Source organism: Budorcas taxicolor, chromosome 23 (assembly GCF_023091745.1).
Source record: "Budorcas taxicolor isolate Tak-1 chromosome 23, Takin1.1, whole genome shotgun sequence".
NCBI lineage: Eukaryota > Metazoa > Chordata > Mammalia > Artiodactyla > Bovidae > Budorcas > Budorcas taxicolor.
Window position 1 is genome coordinate 3,748,004 of NC_068932.1, and position 22,548 is coordinate 3,770,551.

A 22,548-nucleotide genomic window follows, 5' to 3' on the forward strand; every position below is an offset into this window, starting at 1 on the left:
TATCTTCTAAATTTTTCTGTAAATCTAAAACTCTTAATTAAAAGTTAAATTAGTAAATAGAAAAAAACCTTCTAAAACTTTCTAGAGTACTCTTAAATGTCCTATGGTGTATGCTTTCATAGTTGTGAAAAGAAAGAAAAATATATTTATGCACTATTTAAATATTGAGAAACTGAAATTGAAATCAATGAATAGGTTGTTAAAGCAGAATTGACACTGGAGAATATATATCTGTGTTCTTAAAAAAATTGCTTCGTATTTATTGTGACTGATATTGAATCCAGAATTGAGAGTTATTTTTGGGTTGTTTAAGGGAGTGGGGAGCAGCACAAATTCTGTACATTATTTCATATGTATATAAACATACATTTTCCTACATACAGAATCTGTATCCTTCCTTCTGATATGTCCCAAATTTTAGATAGTTATTTGTATGAACTAGATATTAAACTTGGTTTTGACTCTGCAAAGGCAAATCTAGAAACATATACTTAACTTTTCAGAAGTCACTCTCTTTTGCAGTGTCCTGTGTGGACAGTTTCTTTAAGGAGATATAGGTATCAAAATCATCATAATCACCATGTGAAAAGTGTAAAGTGAAAGTGTTAGTCACTCAGTCATGACTGACTCTTTGCAACCTCATGGACTGTAGCCCACCAGGCCCCCCTATCCATGGAATTCTCCAGGCAAGAGAACTGGAGCAAGTAGCCATTTCCTTCTCCAGAGGATCTTCCAAACCCGGGAACGAGCTCTAGTCTCCTGCGTTGCAGGCGGATTCATTACCCTCCAAGCCTAACTTAGCTTTCAATAGACATTCAACTACATACTCATTATATATATTAACTGACTTTATCTTATAATCATCCTGTTATGTAGATATGCTTCATCTGCATTTTAGAGATGAACAATTTTGAGATACATAGTGTATGTCACTTATCCTTGTTCTCATAACTAATAATTGACAGGCCCCAAATAAGAGCCCAGAAAGCCAACAACTGCAGAGACTGGCTTAATATAGACTAGAGCCCAGTGTTATATACCACCCAGGGGAGAAAGTTGGAAATAACATGCTAAAATGACAATTTATGTTCACTAAAATTTTAATATATTGTGATAAATATAAAAATAATGTTTAAAAAGACTTTATACAAACTATTATACAAAGTAATAAACTATTTTTAAGCTTTCAGTGAATTGTAATGATTTATTTAAAATACTGATATATATGTAAAGTTTTTGCCTTTTCAAAAATTTAGGGATTACATTTATTCAATAATTCAACAACTGTGTAAAATGCCTCATTTGGGCTGGGTATAATTCTGACATCAGATACCCAGGGTTAACCACACAAATTTGAATTTGGACTTAAAATTTTATTGTTTCCATGTCCTGGCTATTATAAACAGTGCGCAATGAATGCTAGGGTACACGTGTCTCTTTCAATCCTGGTTTACTTGGTGTGTATGCCCAGCAGTGGGATTGCTGTGTCATAAGGCAGTTCTATTTCTAGTTTTTTAAGGAATCTCCACACTGTTCTCCATAGTGGCTGTACTAGTTTGCATTCCCACCACGAATTGCCAGTCCAGGTTCAATGCATGATACTGGATGCTTAGGGCTAGTGTACTGAGATGATCCAGAGGGATGGTACGGGGAGGGTGGAGGAACAGGGGTTCAGGATGGGGAACATGTGTATACCTGTGGCAGATACATGTTGATGTATGGCAAAACCAATACAATATTGTAAAGTAATTAACCTCCCATTAAAATAAATAAATTTATATTTAAAAAATTAAAGAAGGACAGGCGAAAACCTAAAAAAATTAAAAAAAAAAAAATTGTATTGTTACCCTAGGGGTAAATAAGAAAAAAAAATAAAGCTAGGCTGAGTCTAATCTGTGCTTCCCCTATGGTTCAGCAGTAAAGAATCCGCCTGCAGTGCAGGAACCGCAGGACCCTCAGGTTTGATCCCTGGGTTGGGAAGATCTGCTGGAGGAGGGCATGACAACTCACTCATGTATTCTTGCCTTGAGAATCCCATGAACAGAGGAGCCTGGTAGGCTACAGTCTATAGTGTTGCAGAGTCAAACAGGACTGAAGCAATTTAACATGCACACACGCAAGTGTCTAATCTGTAACTTATATTGTGATCAAAGGTTATCTCAGCTTTCATCATGAGACAATTTAAGAGAAATTTAGGGACACATAGTTCAAATCTTCATAACACATTTTTGCATTATACATACATAGAAATGTACCAACTATATATATATATATATATATATATATATATATATATAATGTTTTTGTTCTTTTATCTGCTTAATTGACTTTTATTTTAATTAAATAACTGAAGTGATTGGATAATTCATCACAAGTTTAAATTGATGAACAAATTTAAGTTTAATGAGAAACATTTTTCAGCATTACCTTGACTTTAAGGGAAAAAAATGAACATTTTATGTGTAACAAATATGGTTTGCTCATTTTTCCTCTTTCAGTTCCTGTATTTCTAATAGTTTAAAATAAAAGTCTTTACATTTGATAGCTTATGTATGCCATACTTTCACTAATATTTTTAAGCATATATAGAATTGAGATTCATTGACTAGTTTTCAAATAATGCATTCAAAGACAATAACCTTTCTCCCACTAATAGACTGGTGATTGCAACAACCATATTGAATACCTTTTTTAAATTATGAAGTACCAGTTACTGCTTGTATCTGAGAGATTTCTTAGCCTTTGTTAGAAGTATAAAGATAGAAATTAAGCTCACAATTATAGTAACTATTCATATTTATAATACAGATTTTCTTTTACCCTACATAGTACAGCTTGTTCTTTATTTTTAATTTTTATCCACAAGAGCATTAAATATTTTATTATTGAATAAATCTTGGCAGTATATTTTACATCTTTAAATGAGTATGTTTCTATATTTAGTAATCTGGAAATACATTACTACTAATAAAAGATATGTAAAGATTTTTCTTATTCATATAAATATTAGGACTGAAGTCTAGTAAAATTGATTACTTTAAGTGTTTTAAGTTTTTTTAAATAAATATGATTACAAAGTATATTGAGTCAGTATATGAAAAAAACTACTGTGAAATCTTGTGTTTACATATTTGGGTATCTAATTTTCATTTTTATTATTATAATTGACTCTCTAGTTATAAAATTATTAACATGTAGATAACCTCTCCAACATTAGAAGATGAAATAAAGAGTTGTAAATTGTATATTATTGTAAGTTAAGGAAAAGTGATTTTATTACTTCGAAGTATTTTTACATTTTAAGGACAGGTTTAATTAAAATTCAACATACCTCTTAAAAATGGCATTACTCATATTTAATTTAAAAATAAATACCACTATAGAAAACTTGAGCATTAAAGATAATCATTAACATTAGCCAAAATAATACCTCTTAGAAATTACTACAGTTACATTTTAAGTTTTTCATTTTCCAGTCTGTTATTTATTTATATAATAACAGATTATTATAAACAGAGGAGAAGGGGTGACAGAGGATGAGATGGTTGAATGGCATCACTGACTCAATGAATATGAGTTAGAGCAAAGTCAGGGAGATAGTGAAGGACAGGGAAGCATGGCTTACTGAAGTTCATGGGATTGCAGAGTCAGATAGGACTTAGTGACTGAAAAGCAACGTTTATTTATATATCCTTTTATTTTCTCCACAGATTTAGATTACATCGTTTTGGAATTTGCTTTTCTCACTTTAGTATTGTCAACTTGTTTTGAGAATATATCACTAAATATTCTTATAAAAGCTGACTTTAAAGGCTATAGTTTCCCCTCAAGTGGTAAAATTAATATTTATAGAAAAAATCTCATTATTAGACTTAAAGATAATTTATACATCATAGCTCTTATAAAATGTTACAACAGATTCTATAAAGCCTTTATAAAAACATGTCTTCATGTAGGGTGAATATAATTGTACTACATTGGAGTCATTCAGTCATGTCTGACTCTTTGTGACGCCATGGACTGTAGCCTACCAGGCTTCTCTGTCCATGAGATTTTCCAGGTAAGAGTGCTAGAGTGGGTTGCCATTTCCTTCTCCTTCTCAACCCAGAGATCAAACCCAGGTCTCCTGCATTGCAGACAGACACTGGTAATCATGCCAGTGATGCTATCAACAGTCGTTGAAAGATTAGGAATTAAAGATAAGCTGCCTTAAATTTGGCAATGTGATTCCTTCTTACAGATTAAGGATCCCGTTGTTAAATCTACTGTCATAAAACTTGTTATAGCTTCTACCTTCATATTGGCTATGACAGACAAAAAGAGGAATTTCAATATTTTGCAGTGTAATGGCACTGAAGTTGGTGTTATGCAGTGCATATTAACAACCAACAATCAACAAGAGTTGGTTGTGAACTGTTGTTTCAAATATTAATCAGGTGTATATTATTTTGTACTTCTCCCTTTCAAAATGAGATTTGTGCCAGGATTTTCCTTGTCTAAAAATCAGTCAAGACTTTATAATGTAACCCGGTCCTCTAGGGAACACAAGAGTCATTATCAAATCTTTTGTCTCAATAGTAAGAGGAAGATCAATTGTCATTTTTATTATATTTATAAATTTGAACATCATTATGTATATCTTAAAAATGTGTGTGTGCTAAGTTGTTTCAGTCATGTCCAACTCTGCAATCCTATGGACTATAGCCAGGATTTTCTGTCCATGAGGGTTGCCATGCCCTCCTCCAGTGGATCTTCCTGACCCAGGGATCAAACCTGAATCTCGTATGTCTTCCGCATTAACAGGCGTGTTCTTAACCACTAGCGCTACTTGGGAAGCCCATGTCTTAGGACAGGCAATCATTATTGAAACCTGTAAAACAAAAGCAGATAAGGTTATAAAGATGGTAAATATTTATGTAGATTTATTAAAACCATGAATTTTAATTGTCTTTTTTTTCTTGAAGGGAGTATACCATATACATAGTATATAATATATAATATACTATATATAGAGAGAGAACATTATTAGTGTGATAGATAATAAAAGAGGCTTCATGTTGCTTTAATGATAGAAAGGCCAAAGATTTTGTCCTTAAAAATGTTAAATAATAGTAGATTTGTATAAAATTAACATATTTACATTTAGATATTTGGCAGTATAATCAGTACTTGCATCCAGTGTTCCAAGTTGAGACCTTTGTGCTCAAGAACATACTGACAGTTCTGAGGACATATTCTGACTTGCACCCAGAGATGGTAGAGCATTTTCAAAGAAACCACAAATTTCACATTTCCTCAGGGTCAAATCATAATGGTGGGTGATTTTAGGAATCAAAAAGTTTCCTTCTAGCTTTATATTAATGTGTCACTATCGTGCCCTTGAATGAGAAATGAGTTGTAAAATAGTCAGTTGTAAAACATGTCATTTTCACAATCCTAAATTAGATGAAAAGAAGATAGAAATAGGGTACTATTACTGGAAGAATACATTAGAGTGCACAGGCTCAGCTGCCTTGCAGCATGTGGAATCTTCCCAGAACAGAGATTGAACCCAGGTCCCCTGCATTGGGAGGCCAATTCTTAATCACTGGACACCAGGGAAGCATCCAGCCTTTTTTAAAGTTTTAATTGTTTTAATTGAAGAATATTTAGTTGTTTACAATTCTATGTGAGTTTCCAGTGTACGGCCAGTGATTCAGCTATTATATGTGTGTGTGTGTGTGTGTGTGTGTGTGTGTGTGTGTCTGTGCATGTATGTGTGTGTGTATACAACAAAATTATAATTATTCTTCATATCCTTTTCCATTATGGTTAATTTTAGAATGTTGAATATAGTTCCCTCTGCTATACAGTAGGACCATGTTGTTTATATATTCTTTAGATAATAGTTTCCATCTGCTAATTCCAAACTCCAATTTCAACACTTCCTCATCCTGATCCCCCTTAATAACCACAAGTCTGTTCTTTATGTCTGTGAGCCTGTTCCTGAATTGTAGGTTAGTTCATTTGTGTCATATTTTACATTCCACATATACGTTATATCATATGATATTTGTCTTTGGATTTAAGTTTAGGATTATATTCTCTATATTCATTTTTAAAGCTGCAAATGGCATTATTTCATTCTTTTTTTATGGTGTTGCATCTTTTGTGTATATTGTTGGGGCTGCTTGTCAAAGTCTTTCCTTTCCCTCAGTAGAAAACTTTCAAAAATATACCACCATCTTTCATCTTTTTTAGGCATTCTTTCCATTTATTCCCATAGTATCCTTCTATAATGCATATTATGTATGTGTTTATAATATAATTATTGATCTGCTGCCCTTACTATACTGTGAACTTATGAGTTGAAAGTGTGTTGTTGACATTTGGATAGCCTTGGAGGCTTATTTCATATATACCTTCAAAGGAGAACCTGCTGTGTAGTTGCTATAAAGCTTCCAACTGCTGTGACTCTGGGATCAATATAGCATCCATGTCAAAGCCATTTTCTCCCAGGCTGCTTCTCCTCCATGACCGATTGTAGTGTGTACCAGAGCAAAGCCATGCCTACATGAACAGGTTCTTCTAATGGGCAGTCTTCATTCTGAGGCTATCAATCTTTCTGAATTTCTTTTTTTTGTCTCTTAGCTGAACTGCATTGCATTTTGATTCTTCCATTTTCCTCCTTTTTCTTTCTTCTTTCACAGATACCAGACCTTTATCAAACATTGAAAACTTTCCCTTCCTTCTGTATCCTTTCTCATTCGTCTTTCCCTAGTGCTTTTCTCCCACAAATGCCTTGCGCTTCTAATTCCACTTTCAATCTGATTCTTAGAGGACCAGGACTGATAATATATGCATCCCAGTGCCTTACACTATTCCTAGAACAGTGAAAGTAAAAGTAAAAGTGTTAGTCGTTTAGTCATGTCCAACTCTTTGAGACGGCAGTCAAAGAGATTCCATACTGTTTATACTATAGCATTTGTGTGTGTCTGTGGGCACACATGCTCAGTCATGTCGGACTGAGAACTTCATGGACTGTAGCCTGCCGGCTCCTCTAACCATGGAATTTCCCGGGCAAGAATATTAGGGTATGTTGCCATTTCCTTCTCCAGGGGATCTTCCTGACCCAGGGATTGAACTCTGGTCTCCAGCATTACAGGCAGATTCTTTACTGTCTGAGCCACCAGGGACGTTTAGAACAATATGGGAGTTCAGTTCATACCATCAATAAGAATAATTAAAGGAATATAAATGGGTAAAACTATTTCTCTTCTGTATCATCTGCAGAAAGTCCAGTCAGAGAAAATATTCTGCTATTCTAAATCACAATGAAGTTGGCACTGATAGTCTCAGACGACTGTTTGATCCATGTGCTGTATGTGTAAACTAAGCCTCTAATTATACCACATGCCTTGTGGATTACAGTCCATAGGATCACGCAGAATCTGATACAACTGAAGCGACTTAGCATTCACACATGCATGCATATTTATTTATTTATTTTTATATTAATTTAATTGGAGGCTAATTACTTTACAATATTGTAGTGTTTTTTGCAATACAATGACATGAATCAACTGTGCGTGTACATGTGTTCCCCATCCTGAACCTCCCTCCTACCTCCCTCACCATCCCATCCCTCTGCATCATCCCAGTGCACCACCCCTGAGCACCTTGTCTCATGCCTCGAACGTGGACTGGTGATCTATTTCCCACATGATAATATAGATATTTCAGTGTTATTCTCTCAAATCATCCCACCCTCGCCTTCTCCCACAGAGTCCAAAAGTCTGTTCTTTACATCTGTGAATCTTTTGCTTTCTCGCATATACGGTCATGGTTACCATCTTTCTAAATTCCCTATATATGTGTTAGTACACTGTATTGGTGTTTATCTTTCTGACTTACTTCACTCCATATAATAGGTTCCAGTTTCATCCACCTCATTAGAACTGATTGAAATGCATTCTTTTTAATAGCTGAGTATTATTCCATTGTGTATATGAACCACAGTTTTGTCCATTCATTTGCCAATAGACATCTAGGTTGCTTCCATGTCCTGGCTACTGTAAACAGTGTTGTGATGAACATTGGGGTAGTGCTGTCTCTTTCAGTTCTGGTTTCCTCAGTGTGTATGCTCAGCAGTGGGATTGCTGGGTCATATAGCAGTTCTATTTTCAGTTTTTTAAGGAATCTCCATACTGTTCTCCATAGTCGCTGTACTACTTTGCATTCCCACCAAAAGTATAAGTTCAGTTCAATGCAGTTCAGTTCAGTCACTCAGTCGTGTCCGACTCTTTGTGACCCCGTGAATTGCAGCATGCCAGTTCTCCGTGTCCATCACCAACGCCCAGAGTTCACTCAGACTCATGTCGATCGAGTTTGTGATGCCATCCAGCCATCTCATCCTCTGTCATCCCCTTCTCCTCCTGCCCTCAATCCCTCCCAGCATCAGAGTCTTTTCCAGTGAGTCAACTCTACGCATGAGGTGGCCAAAGTACTGGAGCTTCAGCTTTAGGATCCTTCCTTCCAAAGAAATCCCAGGGCTGATCTCCTTCAGAATGGACTGGTTGGATCTCCTTGCAGTCCAAGGGACTCTCAAGAGTCTTCTGCAACACCACAGTTCAAAAGCATCAATTCTTTGGTGCTCAGCCTTCTTCACAGTCCAATTCTCACATCCATACATGACCACTGGAAAAACCATAGCCTTGACTAGACGAACCTTAGTCGGCAAAGTAATGTCTCTGCTTTTGAATATACTATCTAGGTTGGTCATAACTTTTCTTCCAAGGAGTAAGCATCTTTTAATTTCATGGCTCCAGTCACCATCTGCAGTGATTTTGGAGCCCAAAAAAAATAAAGTCTGACACTGTTTCCACTGTTTCCCCATCTATTTCCCATGAAGTGATGGGACCGGATGCCATGATCTTCGTTTTCTGAATGTTGAGCTTGAAGCCAACTTTTTCACTCTCCTCTTTTGCTTTCATCAAGAGGCTTTTTAGCTCCTCTTCACTTTCTGCCATAAGGGTAATGTCATCTGCATATCTGAGGTTATTGATATTTCTCCCGGCAAACTTGATTCCAGCTTGTGTTTCTTCCAGTCCAGCGTTTCTCATGATGTACTCTGCACAGAAGTTAAATAAGCAGGGTGACAATATACAGCCTTGATGTACTCCTTTCCCTATTTGGAACCAGTCTGTTGTTCCATGTCCAGTTCTAACGGTTGCTTCCTGACCTGCATACAGATTTCTCAAGAGGCACATTAGGTGGTCTGGTATTCCCATCTCTTTCAGAATTTTCCAGTTTATTGTGATCCACACAGTCAAAGGCTTTGGCACAGTCAATAAAGCAGAGATAGATGTTTTTCTGGAACTCTCTTGCTTTTTCCATGATCCAGCGGATGTTGGCAATTTGATCTCTGGTTCCTCTGCCTTTTCTAAAACCAGCTTGAACATCAGGAAGTTCATGTATTGCTGAAGCCTGCCTTGGAGAATTTTGAGCATGACTTTACTAGCATGTGAGATAAGTGCCATTGTGCGGTAGTTTGAGCATTCTTTGGCATTGCCTTTCTTTGGAATTGGAATGAAGACTGACCTTTTCCAGTCCTGTGGCCACTGCTGAGTTTTCCAAACTTGCTGGCATATTGAGTGCATCACTTTCACAGCATCATCTTTCAGGATTTGAAACAGCTCCACTGGAATTCCATCACCTCCACTAGCTTTGTTCATAGTAATTCTTTTAAGGCCCACTTGACTTCACATTCCATGATGTCTGGCTCTAGATTAGTGATCACATCATCATGATTATCTGGGTCATGAAGATCTTTTTTATACAGGTCTTCCGTGTATTCTTGTCACATCTTCTTAATATCTTCTGCTTCTGTTAGGTCCATACCGTTTCTGTCCTTTATCGAGCCCATCTTTGCATGAAATGTTCCCTTGGTATCTCGAATTTTCTTAAAGAGATCTCCAGTCTTTCCCATTCTGTTATTTTCCTCTATTTCTTTGCATTGATTGCTGAAGAAGGCTTTCTTATCTCTCCTTGCTATTCTTTGGAACTCTGCATTCAGATGCTTATATCTTTCCTTTTCTCCTTTGCTTTACACCTCTCTTCTTTTCACAGCTATTTGTAAGGCCTCCCCAGACAGCCATTTTGCTTTTTTGCATTTCTTTTCCATGGGGATGGTCTTGATCCCTGTCTCCTGTACAATGTCACGAACCTCATTCCATAGTTCATCAGGCACTCTATCTATCAGATCTAGGCCCTTCAATCTATTTCTCACTTCCACTGTATAATCATAAGGGATTTGATTTAGGTCATACCTGAATGGTCTAGCAGTTTTCCCTATTTTCTTCAATTTGAGTCTGAATTTGGTAATAAGAAGTTCATGATCTGAGCCCTTTTCTCCACCCCATCTCCAGCATTTATTGTTTGTAGACTTTTGGATAGCAGCCATTCTGACCATTGTGAGATGGTACTTCATGTGGTTTTGATTTGCATTTCTCTGATTATGAGTGATGTTGAGCATCGTTTCATGTGTTTGTTAGGCATCTGTATGTTTTCTTTGGAGAAATAGCTGTTTAGTTTTTTGGTTCATTTTTGATTGGGCAGTTTATTTTTCTGGAATTGAGTTGCAGGAGTTGCTTATATATTTTTTAGATTAGTTCTTTATCAGTTGCTTCATTTGCTATTATTTTATCCCATTCTGAAGGCTGTCTTTTCACCTTGCTTATAGTTTCCTTCGTTGTGCAAAAGCTTTTAAGTTTAATTAGGTCCCATTTGTTTATTTTTGCTTTTATTTCCATTACTCTGGCAGGTGGGTCATAGAGGATCCTGCTATGGTTTATGTCAGAGAGTGTTTTGCATATGTTTTCCTCTAGGAGTTTTACAATTTCTGGTCTTATGTTTAGATCTTTAATCCATTTTGAGTTTATTTTTGTGTATGGTGTTAGAAAGTGTTCTATTTTCATTCTTTTTTACAAGTGGTTGACCAGTTTTCCCAGCATGACTTGTAAAAGAGATTGTCTCTTCTTCATTGTATATTCTTCCCTCCTTTGTCAAAGATAAAATGTCCATAGGTGTGTGGATTTATCTCTGGGCTTTCTATTTTGTTCCACTGATCTATATTTCTATCTTTGTGCCAGTACCATAGTCTTTTGATGACTGTAGCTTTGGAGTATAGTCTGAAGTCAGGAAGGTTGATTCCTCCAGTTCCATTCTTTTTTCTCCAGATTGCTTTGGCTATTTGAGAGTTTTTGTATTTCGATACAAATTGTGAAATAATTTGTTCTAGTTCTGTGAAAAATACTGTTGGTAGCTTGATAGGGATTGCATTGAATCTATAGATTTTTTTGGGTAGTATACTCATTTTGACTATATTGATTCTCTTGATCCATGAACATATATATTTCTCCATCTATTTGTGTCATCTTTGATTTCTTTCATTGGTGTTTTATAGTTTTCTATATATAGGTCTTTTGTTTCTTTATGTAGATTTATTCTGATGTATTTTATTATTTTCATTGCAATAGTGAATGGAATTGTTATTTTAATTTCTCTTCCTGTTTTCTCATTGTTAGTGATAGGAATGCAAGAAATTTCTGTGTTTTAATTTCATATTCTGCAACTTTACTATATTCATTGATTAGCTCTAGTAATTTTCTGGTGATGTCCTTAGAGTTTTCTATGTAGAGGATCATGTCATCTGCAAAGAGTGAGAGTTTTACTTCTTCTTTTCCAGTTTGGATCCCTTTTATTTCTTTTTCTTCTCTGATTGGTGTGGCTAAAACTTCCAAAACTATGTTGAATAGAGTGGTGAGAGTGGGTACCCTTGTCTTGTTCCTGACTTTAGGGGAAATGCTTTCAATTTTTCACCACTGAGGATAATGTTTGCTGTGGGTTTATCATCAATGGCTTTTATTATGTTGAGATATGTTCCATGTATGCCTGCTTTCTGGAGGATTTTTATTGTAAATGGATGTTGAATTTTGTCAAAGACTTTCTCTGCATCTATTAAGACAATCATATGGTTTTTATCTTTCAATTTGTTAATGTGGCATATCACATTGTTTAATTTGTTAATATTGAAGAATCCTTGCATCCCTGGGATGAAGCCCACTTGGTCATGATGTCTGATCTTTTTAATATATTGTTGGATTCTGTTTGCTAGAATTTTGTTAAGGATTTTTGCATCTATTTTCATCAGTGATATTGGCCTGTAGTTTTTTTTGTGTGTGTGACATGTTTGACTGGGTTTGGTATTAGGGTGATGGTGGCCTCCTATAATGTATTTGGCAGTTTACCTTCCTCTGCAATTTTCTGGAAGGGTTTGAGCAGGATAGATGGTAGCTTTTATCGAAATTTTTGGTAGAATTCAACTGTGAGTCCACCTTTTCCTGGGCTTTTGTTTGTTGGAAGATTTCTGATTACAGTCTCAATTTCCATGCTTTTGATGGTTCTGTAAAGATTTTCTTTTTTTCCTGGTATACTTTTGGAAAGTTATACTTTTGGAAAGTTATGCTTTTGGAAAGTTATACTTTTCTAAGAATTTGTCCATTTCTTCCAAGTTGTCGTCCATTTTATTAGCATATAGTTGCGGATAGTAGTCTCTTATGATCCTTTTTATTTCTGTGTTGTCTGTTGTGATTTCCCCATTTTCATTTTGAATTTTGTTGATTTGATTCTTCTCCATCTTTTTCCTTTTCTTGATGAGTCTGGTTAATGGTTTGTCTATTTTATTTATCTTCTCAACGAACCTGCTTTTAGCTTTTTTGATTTTTGCTGTGGTCATTTTTGTTTCTTTTTCATTTATTTCTGCCCTAATTTTTATGATTTCTTTCTTTCTACTAACTCTGGGGTTCTTCATTTCTTCTTTTTCTAGTAGCTTTAGGTGTAGAGTTAGGTTATTTATTTGATTTTTTTCTTGTTTCTTGAGGTAAGCTTGTATTGCTATGAACGTTCCCCTTAGCACTGCTTTTACTGAGTCCCATAGGTTTTGAGTTGTCGTGTTTTCATTTTCATTCGTTTCTATACATATTTTGATTTCTTTTTTGATTTCTTCTGTTATTTTTTTGGTTATTCAGAAGGGTATTGTTTAGCCTCCATATGTTTGTATTTTTAATAGATTTTTTTTCCCCTGTCATCGACATCTAATGTTATCGCATTGTGATCAGAAAAGAGGCTTGAAATGATTTTACTTTGTTTGAATTTACCAAGGCTAGATTTATGGCCCAGGATGTGATCTATTGTGGAGATGACATTCTGTGTGCACTTGAGAAAAAGGTGAAACTCATTGTTTTGTGGTGAAATGTCCTATAGATATCAATTAGGTCTAACTGGTCCATGGCATCATTTAAAGTTTGTGTTTCCTTGCTAATTTTCTGTTTAGTTGATCTATCCATGGGTGTGAGTGGGGTATTAAAGTCTCCCAGTATTATTTTGTTGTTGTTAATTTCCCCTTTCATACTTGTTAGCATTTGCCTTACATATTACGGTGCTTCTATGTTGGGTGTATATGTATTTATAACTGTTATATCTTCTTCTTGGCTTGATCCTTTGATCATTATGTAGTGTCCTTCTTTGTCTCTTTTCATGGCCTTTATTTCAAATAGTATTTTATCTTATATGAATGTTGCTACTCTTGCTTTCTTTTGGTCTTTATTTGCGTGAAATATCTTTTTCCAGCCCTTCACTTTCAGTCTGTATGTGTCCCTTGTTTCGAGGTGGGTCTCTTGTAGACAACATATATAGGGATCTTGTTTTTGTATCCATTCAGCCAGTCTTTGTGTTTTGGTTGGGGAATTCAACCCATTTACATTTAAGGTAATTATTGATAAGTATGATCCTGTTGCCATTTACTTTTTGTTTTGGGTTTGAGTTTATACACCTTTTCTGTGTTTCCTGTCTAGAGAAGATCCTTTAGCATTTGTTGAAGAACTGGTTTGGTGGTGCTGAATTCTCTCAGCTTTTGCTTGTCTGTAAAGCTGTTGATTTCTCCTTCATATTTGATTGAGATCCTTGCTGGGTACAGTAATCTGGATTGTAAAGTGTTTCATCACTTTAAATATTTTCTGCCAATCCCGTCTGGCCTGAAGAGTTTCTATTGAAAGATCAGCTGTTATCCTTACGGGAATCCCCTTGGTGTTGTTTGTTGTTTTTCCTTTGCTGCTTTTATTATTTGTTCTTTGTGTTTGATCTTTGTTAACTTGATTAATATGTGTCTTGGGGTGCTTCACCTTGAGTTTATCCTGTTTGGGACTCTCTGGGTTTCTTGGACTTGGGTGGCTATTTCTTTCCCCATTTTAGGGATATTTTCAACTATTATCTTCTCAAGTATTTTCTCAAGTCCTTTCTTTTTGTCTTCTTCTTCTGGGACTCCTATGAATCGAATGTTGGAGTGTTTAACATTGTCTCAGAGGTCTCAGGTTTTTTTCATTTCTTTTAATTCTTTTTTTCTTTTTTCCTCTCTGCCTCATTTATTTCCACCATTCTATCTTTCATCTCACTTATCGTATCTTCTGCCTCAGTTATTCTGTTGGTTCTCTCCAGAGTGTTTTTGATCTCAGTTATTTCATTATTCATTATTGATTGACTCTTATTTCTTCTAGGTCCTTGTTAAACATTTCTTGCATCTTCTCAGTTCTTGTCTCCAGACTATTTACTGTAACTCCGTTTTATTTTCAAGATTTTGGATCATTTACTATCATCATTCCGAAATCTTTTTCAGGTAGACTCCCTAATCTCCTCCTCTTTTGTTTGGTTTGGTGGGTATTTATTATGTTCCTTTACCTTCTGAATATTTTTCTCCTTTTTCATCTTGTTTAGATTTCTGTTTGGGATCGCCTTTCTGTATGCTGGAAGTTTGTGGTTCTTCTTTATTGTGGACGTTCCTGACTGTGGGTGGGGTTAGACAAGTGGGTTGTCAAGGTTTCCTGGTTAGGGAAGATTGCCACAGTGTTTTGGTGGGTAGAGCTGGATCTTTTCTCTCTGGAGTGCAAAGAAGTGTCCAGTAGTATGTTTTGAGGTGTCTATGTGTTTGGTGTGACTTTTGGCCTCCTGTATTTTAATGCTCAGGGTTATGTTCCTGTGTTTTTGGAGAATTAGCTTGATATGTCTTGCTCTGAAACTTGTTGGCTCTTGGGTGGACCTTGGTTTCAATGTAGCTATGGAGACTTTTGGATGAGTTCTTGCTGATTACTGTTCCCTGGAGTCAGGAGTTTTCTGGTTTGCTCAAGTTTTGGATTTAAGCCTCCTGCCTCTGGCTTTCAGTCTTATTTTTACAGTAGCCTCAAGATTTTTCCATCCATACAATACCAATGATAAAGCAACTAGGTTAATGGTGAAAAGATTCTCCACAGTGAGGGACACCCAGAAAGGTTCACAGAGTTACATGGAGAAGAGAAGAGGGAGGAGGGAGATAGAGGTGACCAGGAGGAGAAGAGAGGGAGTCAAAAGGAGAGGGACAGGTCTAGCCAGTAATCAGGGCCATAAGTGTTCTCACAGCCTGGAACTCCCAAAGAGATTCACAGAGTTAGGTAGAGAAGAGAAGCGGGAGGGAGGAGATACAGGTGACCTGGGGGAGAAAAAGGAGAGTCAAAAGGGGAGAGAGCAATCAAGCCAGTAATCATACTCCTGCATAAAAATAGGTATGAAGATTGGATTCTTAAAGGTAAAAAATTGATAACAAATACCAAAGAGCAAAGATTGAAAATCTAGAATAGAGGTTAGACTCTCAAAACAATATTAGAAACAAACAAAAAAAATCACAAAAATTATTATATATGTATATATGCAATTTGTTTCAAAAATAGGGCTTTTCTTTTTTGAAAAGTAATCAGTTCAGTTCAGTCACTCAGTCGTGTTTGACTCTTTGTGACCCCGTGAATCACAGCACACCAGGCTTCCCTGCCCATCACAAACTCCCAGAGTTCACTCAAACTCATGTCCATTAAGTTGGTGATGCCATACAGCCATCTCATCCTCTATCATCCCCTTCTCTTCCTTCCCCCATTCCCTCCCAGCATCAGAGTCTTTTCCGATGAGTCAACTCTTTGCATGAGGTGGCCAAAGTATTGGAGTCTCAGCTTTAGCATCAGTCCTCCCAATGAACACTCGGGACTGATCTCCTTTAGAATGGACTGGTTGGATCTCCTTCCAGGCCAAGGGACTTTCAAGAGTCTTCTCCAACACCACAGTTCAAAAGCATCAATTCTTCGGCACTCAGCCTTCTTCACAGTCCAATCCTCACATCCATACATGACCACAGGAAAAACCATAGCCTTGACTAGACGGACCTTTGTTGGCAAAGTAATGTCTCTGCTTTTGAATATGCTATCTAGGTTGGTCATAACTTTCCTTCCAAGGAGTAAGCATCTTTTAATTTCATGGCTGCAATCACCATCTTCAGTGATTTTAATAGTAGGTTATAAAATGAAAATTAAAGGAGTAATAAAGAACTTAAAAATAGAAAAATTTTAAAATGATAATAGTAAAATATATCTAGGAATTTCTCTGGAGCTGTTGAGGGCAGTGTGGGGTCAGCTCAGTTTCAGAATGTTCCTTGTTCCAGCTTATACTTCTTCTCAAGGGCTATAGGACCCTTCCAATAGAGTCAATGCTAGCTACAGGGTCTTAATCTGCTGCACCTGTCACTTCTAAAGTGGTTCCATCATCTTTGTTTATTTTGGCTTCCTCTGTTTGCAAGTCTCTTCAATGTCTGATTTCTACCCTTACACATGGGGGCGGAGGTGGTCACTTATTTAAGCTCATTTGTTCAGTTGTGCTGTTGGTAGGGAGGAACACTGCAAACAAATACACTGGCATGTGTGGGCAGTGTTCGCAGTGTCTGGGCCACACTGGGTTTACTCCCGCTCACTCACGGAATGTGTGTTTTCTCAGTCTACACTGCTTAGCCTCCAGATTGCTATGCGGGGGAACTGTCTAAAGCAGACCCTGGGTTGCATGCACCTTCCAGGTTTAAGTTGCTCAGATACAGGTTCTCAGGTACTCCACAAAGGCACAGACTCAGTTGAGTCTGCGTTTTGTGCCCTTCCCAGGTCCGTGCAGCTCAGGTGACCAGGTGTTTGCTGAGAGCACTCTCCCAGGTTGGTGCATCCATGCTTATTTAAAATTATTTTGAATTTACATTTCCCTCTTGCAAATCTTTGTCTGTAATGAAGCTAATAAAATGATAAATAATGTTCTTACCAATAGTTTATAATAATTTATGTCTATTTCTAGTTAGGCACCACATATTCTTAAAAAGAAAGCTAACTGCACCTTCTTTTTTATTTATATAAATATGTAATTATTCACCAAATAGTGATAATAAGAAATGGTATCCGTATAAGTAACAATGTATTTTTCACTAACTTGTGTCAGTAAAATTATCACCATTGGCAGGCAGAAATACCAAGTTTTGAGAAAATAATGTTTATTGTTTCTTAAGATCAGTTATATACTTTTCTTCCTTCTATGTACATTTCTGTCCTGTGTCAAAACCAGTTTTGATCCTAAATATAATCTAATAAGAAAAATCTCACAAGTTCATCGTTTTTTTCTTGTGAGGTGAATGATGTGTTATATCTGTTATACTTTTACACTGAAAGTTACAAGTGGTCACTCCATATCTTATGAAGATACTTTGCCTGAAAATGTAATGTTCATAGAGTTCTCTCTTTGCATAAGCTTATTCTTTCTTAAATTTAAGAGTTTTTTCAAACTTCAATAGGTTCATTGCATAATTTCTTTTGCTTTCTGGTATAATAAAATATTAAATGTTGAAAGGAAGTTAAAGAAGGGAGTGAGGGATATTAATAAAAAAACCTTACACAATATTCAGAGCATTTTTAATCCTTTTTATATTTATTCTGCTTTTTCTGAGAGTTAAACTTAGATCTTAAGAAGTGAATATCTCATTTATTTTTCCACATTAATAAGAATTCTTATCTTCTTCCCAGTTCTCTTTCTGCATGAATGAACTCTAGTGACTTGGAGTGATCCAAATTCAGAGTAAATGCATTGATTAATTTTATGTTGATTTTATACTGCTTATGTCATTATAGTCTTCTTTAATAATTCATTTGATTTTATAGACCATTTTGTCCCTCTGTCTAATTATTGATCTTTTCTACAATGTCTTCCCACCCATGGACCTTTGCTTTAAATTAATGTGAATTAAATGAAACTTATTTTGAGAAAAATAAGGTAATGGATATACTGACTTGTCAACATGGTCACTGTCTGTGGTTTAAAAATTAGGCTTGTATTTCTTATTTGACCATCATATGCTTTATTTTTAATTTTCTTCTCATCTTATTTTATCTACAATATTATTTTTCATTTATATTTGCCATTTAGTCTTTGTGGTTTTCAAAATATATATAAAATTAGTTGTGCCATCCTCTTTTGATTAGCATCTAGAATTCTTAAGAAAACAATGCCAAATAAATTTGATCAACAAACAAAATAAAAATAAGACTATATCCTTTTTGACCAACTCTTATAAAAATGTGAAAAAAAAATAGACTGGGGCATATTTAGAGAAATCAAAGTGCCATTTCTTTGAAAACAATAATTTTAATTCTACTTGTCATATGTTTACAGTGTTTTATAGAAATTTTTGGTTTTCCCTCTAAGTTTTGTGATTTCAAGTTTGGTTTAGTCATGTGCTATGAGATACATCTTATATTTAAAGATGATTAAGAATGGATCTTTCCCTACAAGAAAGAGACCTGTACTCTGATTTACTTGTTAAATTTCCATTTCCTTCTCTGCTCCAACAGTTTAGTGTTTGTGTATGTGTGTGTGTGCGTGTGTGTGTGTGTGTGTGTGTATTGATGACAAAAGATATGCCAGTAAAATTAAAACATCTGCAATACTCTTTTAACACAGTGCATTTGAAAATCTGGGGCTTCCCAGGAGGCTCAGTGATAAAGAATCTGCCAGCCAATGCAGGAGACGAGGGTTTAACCCCGGGTCAGGAAGATCCCCTGGAGAAAGAAATGGCAACCCACTCCAGAATTGCCTGGGAAATCCCAAAGAGAGAAGAGCCTGGTGGGTTACAGTCCATGGGGTGTAAAAATCAGACATGTCTTTACAGTCCATGGGTTTGGGAGTTGGGAAATCTTTCTCCTTTTTTTTGTATGGTGAAGACTGAGTATAAGTTGTAAAAATAGGAGGGACACATTTATTATTACCAAGAAAACCTTTTTAATGACTAAAAAAACAAACTCATAAAATGTAATTTTTCTAAACCCAGGAGAGAAGTAATTAATGATCTTTATCCCCTTATTTTAATTTAACATCAAAGAGATTTTGGAGGAAAGACTGTTAAAAATGTGAATAGTACAGCTTTTCAGATAACATATCAGCTGTTTTACTGTTTTAACTCATTCACTATCACATAGTTTGTACAAATCTGATTTGTGAAGAAAGCCAGTATATTTCATTCAACATTAAATGGCTTCATGGATTTGTGATATCTCTCAGGTCAGTACAGTTCAGTCGCTCAGTCGTGTATGACTCTTTGTGACCCCATGGACTGCAGCACGCCAGGCCTTCCTGTCCATCACCAACTCCTGGAGTTTACTCAAATTCCTGTCCTTTGAGTTGTTGATGCCATCCATCCTCTGCCATTCCCTTCTCCTTTCACCTTCAATTTTTCCCAGCATCAGGGTCTTTTCAAATGATTCAGCTCTTTGCATCAGGCAGCCAAAGTATTGGAGTTTCAGCTTCAACATCAGTCCTTCCAATGAATATTCAGGACTGATTTCCTTTAGGATGGATTGGTTGGATCTCCTTGAACTCCAGGGGACTCTCAAGAGTCTTCTCCAACACCACAGTTCAAAAGCATCAGTTCTTTGGTGCTCAGCTTTCTTTAGAGTACAACTCTCACATCCATACATGACTACTGGAAAAACCATAGCCTTGACTAGATGGACCTTTGCTGGCAAAGTAATGTCTCTGCTTTTTAATACACTATGTTGATCATAACTTTTCTTCCAAGAAGTAAGTGTCTTTTAATGTCATGGATGCACTCACCATCTGCAGTGATTCTGGAGCCCCCCAAAATAAAATGTGTCACTGTTTCCACTGTTTTCCCATCTATTTGCCATGAAGTGATGGGACCAGATGCCATGATCTTCATTTTCTGAATGTTGAGCTTTAAGCCAACTTTTTCACTCTCCTCTTTCACTTTCATCAAGAGGCTCTTTAGTTCTTCTTTGCTTTCTGCCATAAGGGTGGTGTCATTTCATATCTGAGGTTATTGATATTTCTTCCAGCAATCTTTATGCCAGCTTGTGCTTCATCCCCTCCAGTGTTTCTCATGATGTACTCTGTATATAAGTTAAATAATCAGGGTGACAATATACAGCCTAGACATATTCCTTTCCCTATTTAGAACCAGTCTGTTGTTTCATGTCCAATTCTAACTGTTGCTTCCTGACCTGCATACAGATTTCTCAAGAGGCAGGTCAGGTGGTCTGACATTCCCATCTCTTTAACATTTTCCAAAGTTTGTGGTGAGCCAGGGAGTCAAAAGCTTTGGCATAGTCAATAAAGCAGAAATAGATATTATCCTGGAACTCTCACGATTTTCAATAATCCAATGGATGTTTTGATAATTCAACAGATGGGATATCTCAATGTTACTAGATTAACATGGAAAAAATTCAAAAACTCGCAAAGTGTGTCCTGTTGTTCCATCTCAAATTATTTTATTTGTGACTCATTTATTGTAGCCAAGTAAAGGTAAATTGATCCATTTAGGAAACTGGAGAAGGGAATGGCTATCCACTCCAGTATTCTTGCCTGTAGAATTCCATGGACAGAGAAGCCTAGTGGGCTACAGTTCATGGTGTTGCAAAGAGTTATACACGACTCAGTGACTAACACACACACACACACACACACACACACACACACACACGATACTTAAGATCCTACAATGGAAATTTTTATCTGTTGCTTGGTTAGACAAATCACTTCTTTAACCCTAGCTCTTGAGAGAGGTCATTGTAAATATTAGATGCTCAGTTACATCTGATTCTTTGTGACCCTGTGGACTGTAGTCCACCAGACTCCTCTGTCCATGGAATTCTCCAGGCAAGAATAATGGAGTGTGTAGCCATTCCCTTCTCCAGGGGACCCTTCCAACCTAAGAACCGAACTCGGATCTCCTGCATTGAAGGCAGACTTTTTAATGTCTGAGCCACCAGGGAAACCCATTGGAAATTAGATCTTGGTATTATGACTTTAAATTCCTTCTAAAAGCCTTTTGTCAGAGACAATTTTAATTAAAATGAATGAATGAATGTGTGAATGAAAAAAGAATGATTTCACTTTGCTGCTTTAAAGAACGTTTGTTTTCAACTTGGCTTTACTGAAAAACCTGTTGATGGTGTTCTTAGCAGATTCAGAAATTGTAAGAATTTTGAGTCAAAATAAAGTTATGGACAGTAACTTTAGTAATATATCAAATATTCTTTTTATGTAGAAATACATAAATGAAATGAAAATCTTAGATATAATGCATCAATGTATGCTGTGATTGGAGAGTTGTTGAGTGAAAACCATGTAGGACCTGATCAGATATCTTTGTGATGGCTTAGCTTGGGTTAATATATTTTTCATTTCTATCTTATTTTGGAAAATTAATAAGAAGAGGTGGATTACTTTCCTTTCTTCATTAGGGGAAATTTTAATATGATCATAAGACTACTGAGTATAATTAGGTTAAATGACAGAAGAAATCTTCAGGGATAAAGTTTACACTAGAGTCAGTATACCTAGATATTTGATTTTTTTTTTCTTTCTTAATGTTGTCTTTCTTGATTAAAACACCAGGGGTTACTGTAAAGAATGTTTGAAAGTTTATTAGCATAAATGATTTACTACATTTAGATTACTTTTAAAAAAACAAAGTAATGATTATGTATTCTTCTTAGTCTTTAGTTACAAAGTTGCCTATTTCTAAACCTTTTACTGCTTATCAATTAATGCATATTTATCAGGTATCTATTTTCTGCAAGTCCCTATGCCATGTCTGAAATGGGCATACCAAAAAAAATGAATAAATACGATCAATTCCCTTTAATGACTTTTTTGGCCCAATAAAATTAGATATTAATATGGTCACAAGAAACATTTAATAACTCAAGCTTTATCTAACAAGAGCAGCAGCTTCACAGACATCATATTTAGTGCTTTAAATATAATACAAAATTCTGTTGGTGTTAATATAATTAACTGTGTTTATTATATAAGAAAGTTGTTAAGAAGGTAAATCCAGAATGCTCAGCCCAAGGAAAACAATAATTTTCTTTTATTCTATATTTGCATGAGATGACAGATGTTCACTAAACTTATGGTGGTAATCATTTCATGCTGCAAGTCAAATTATTATGCTATGACCCTTAAACTTATACAGTGCTGTATATAACTTATACCTCAGCATATCTTGAAGGAAAACAAAACTGCATGTGTAAAACCTTTTTAGCTTACTTCTTTGCTTTCTCCATCAGTTTAAACACGACATACCGTTTCATGAGGTGTGATAATCAA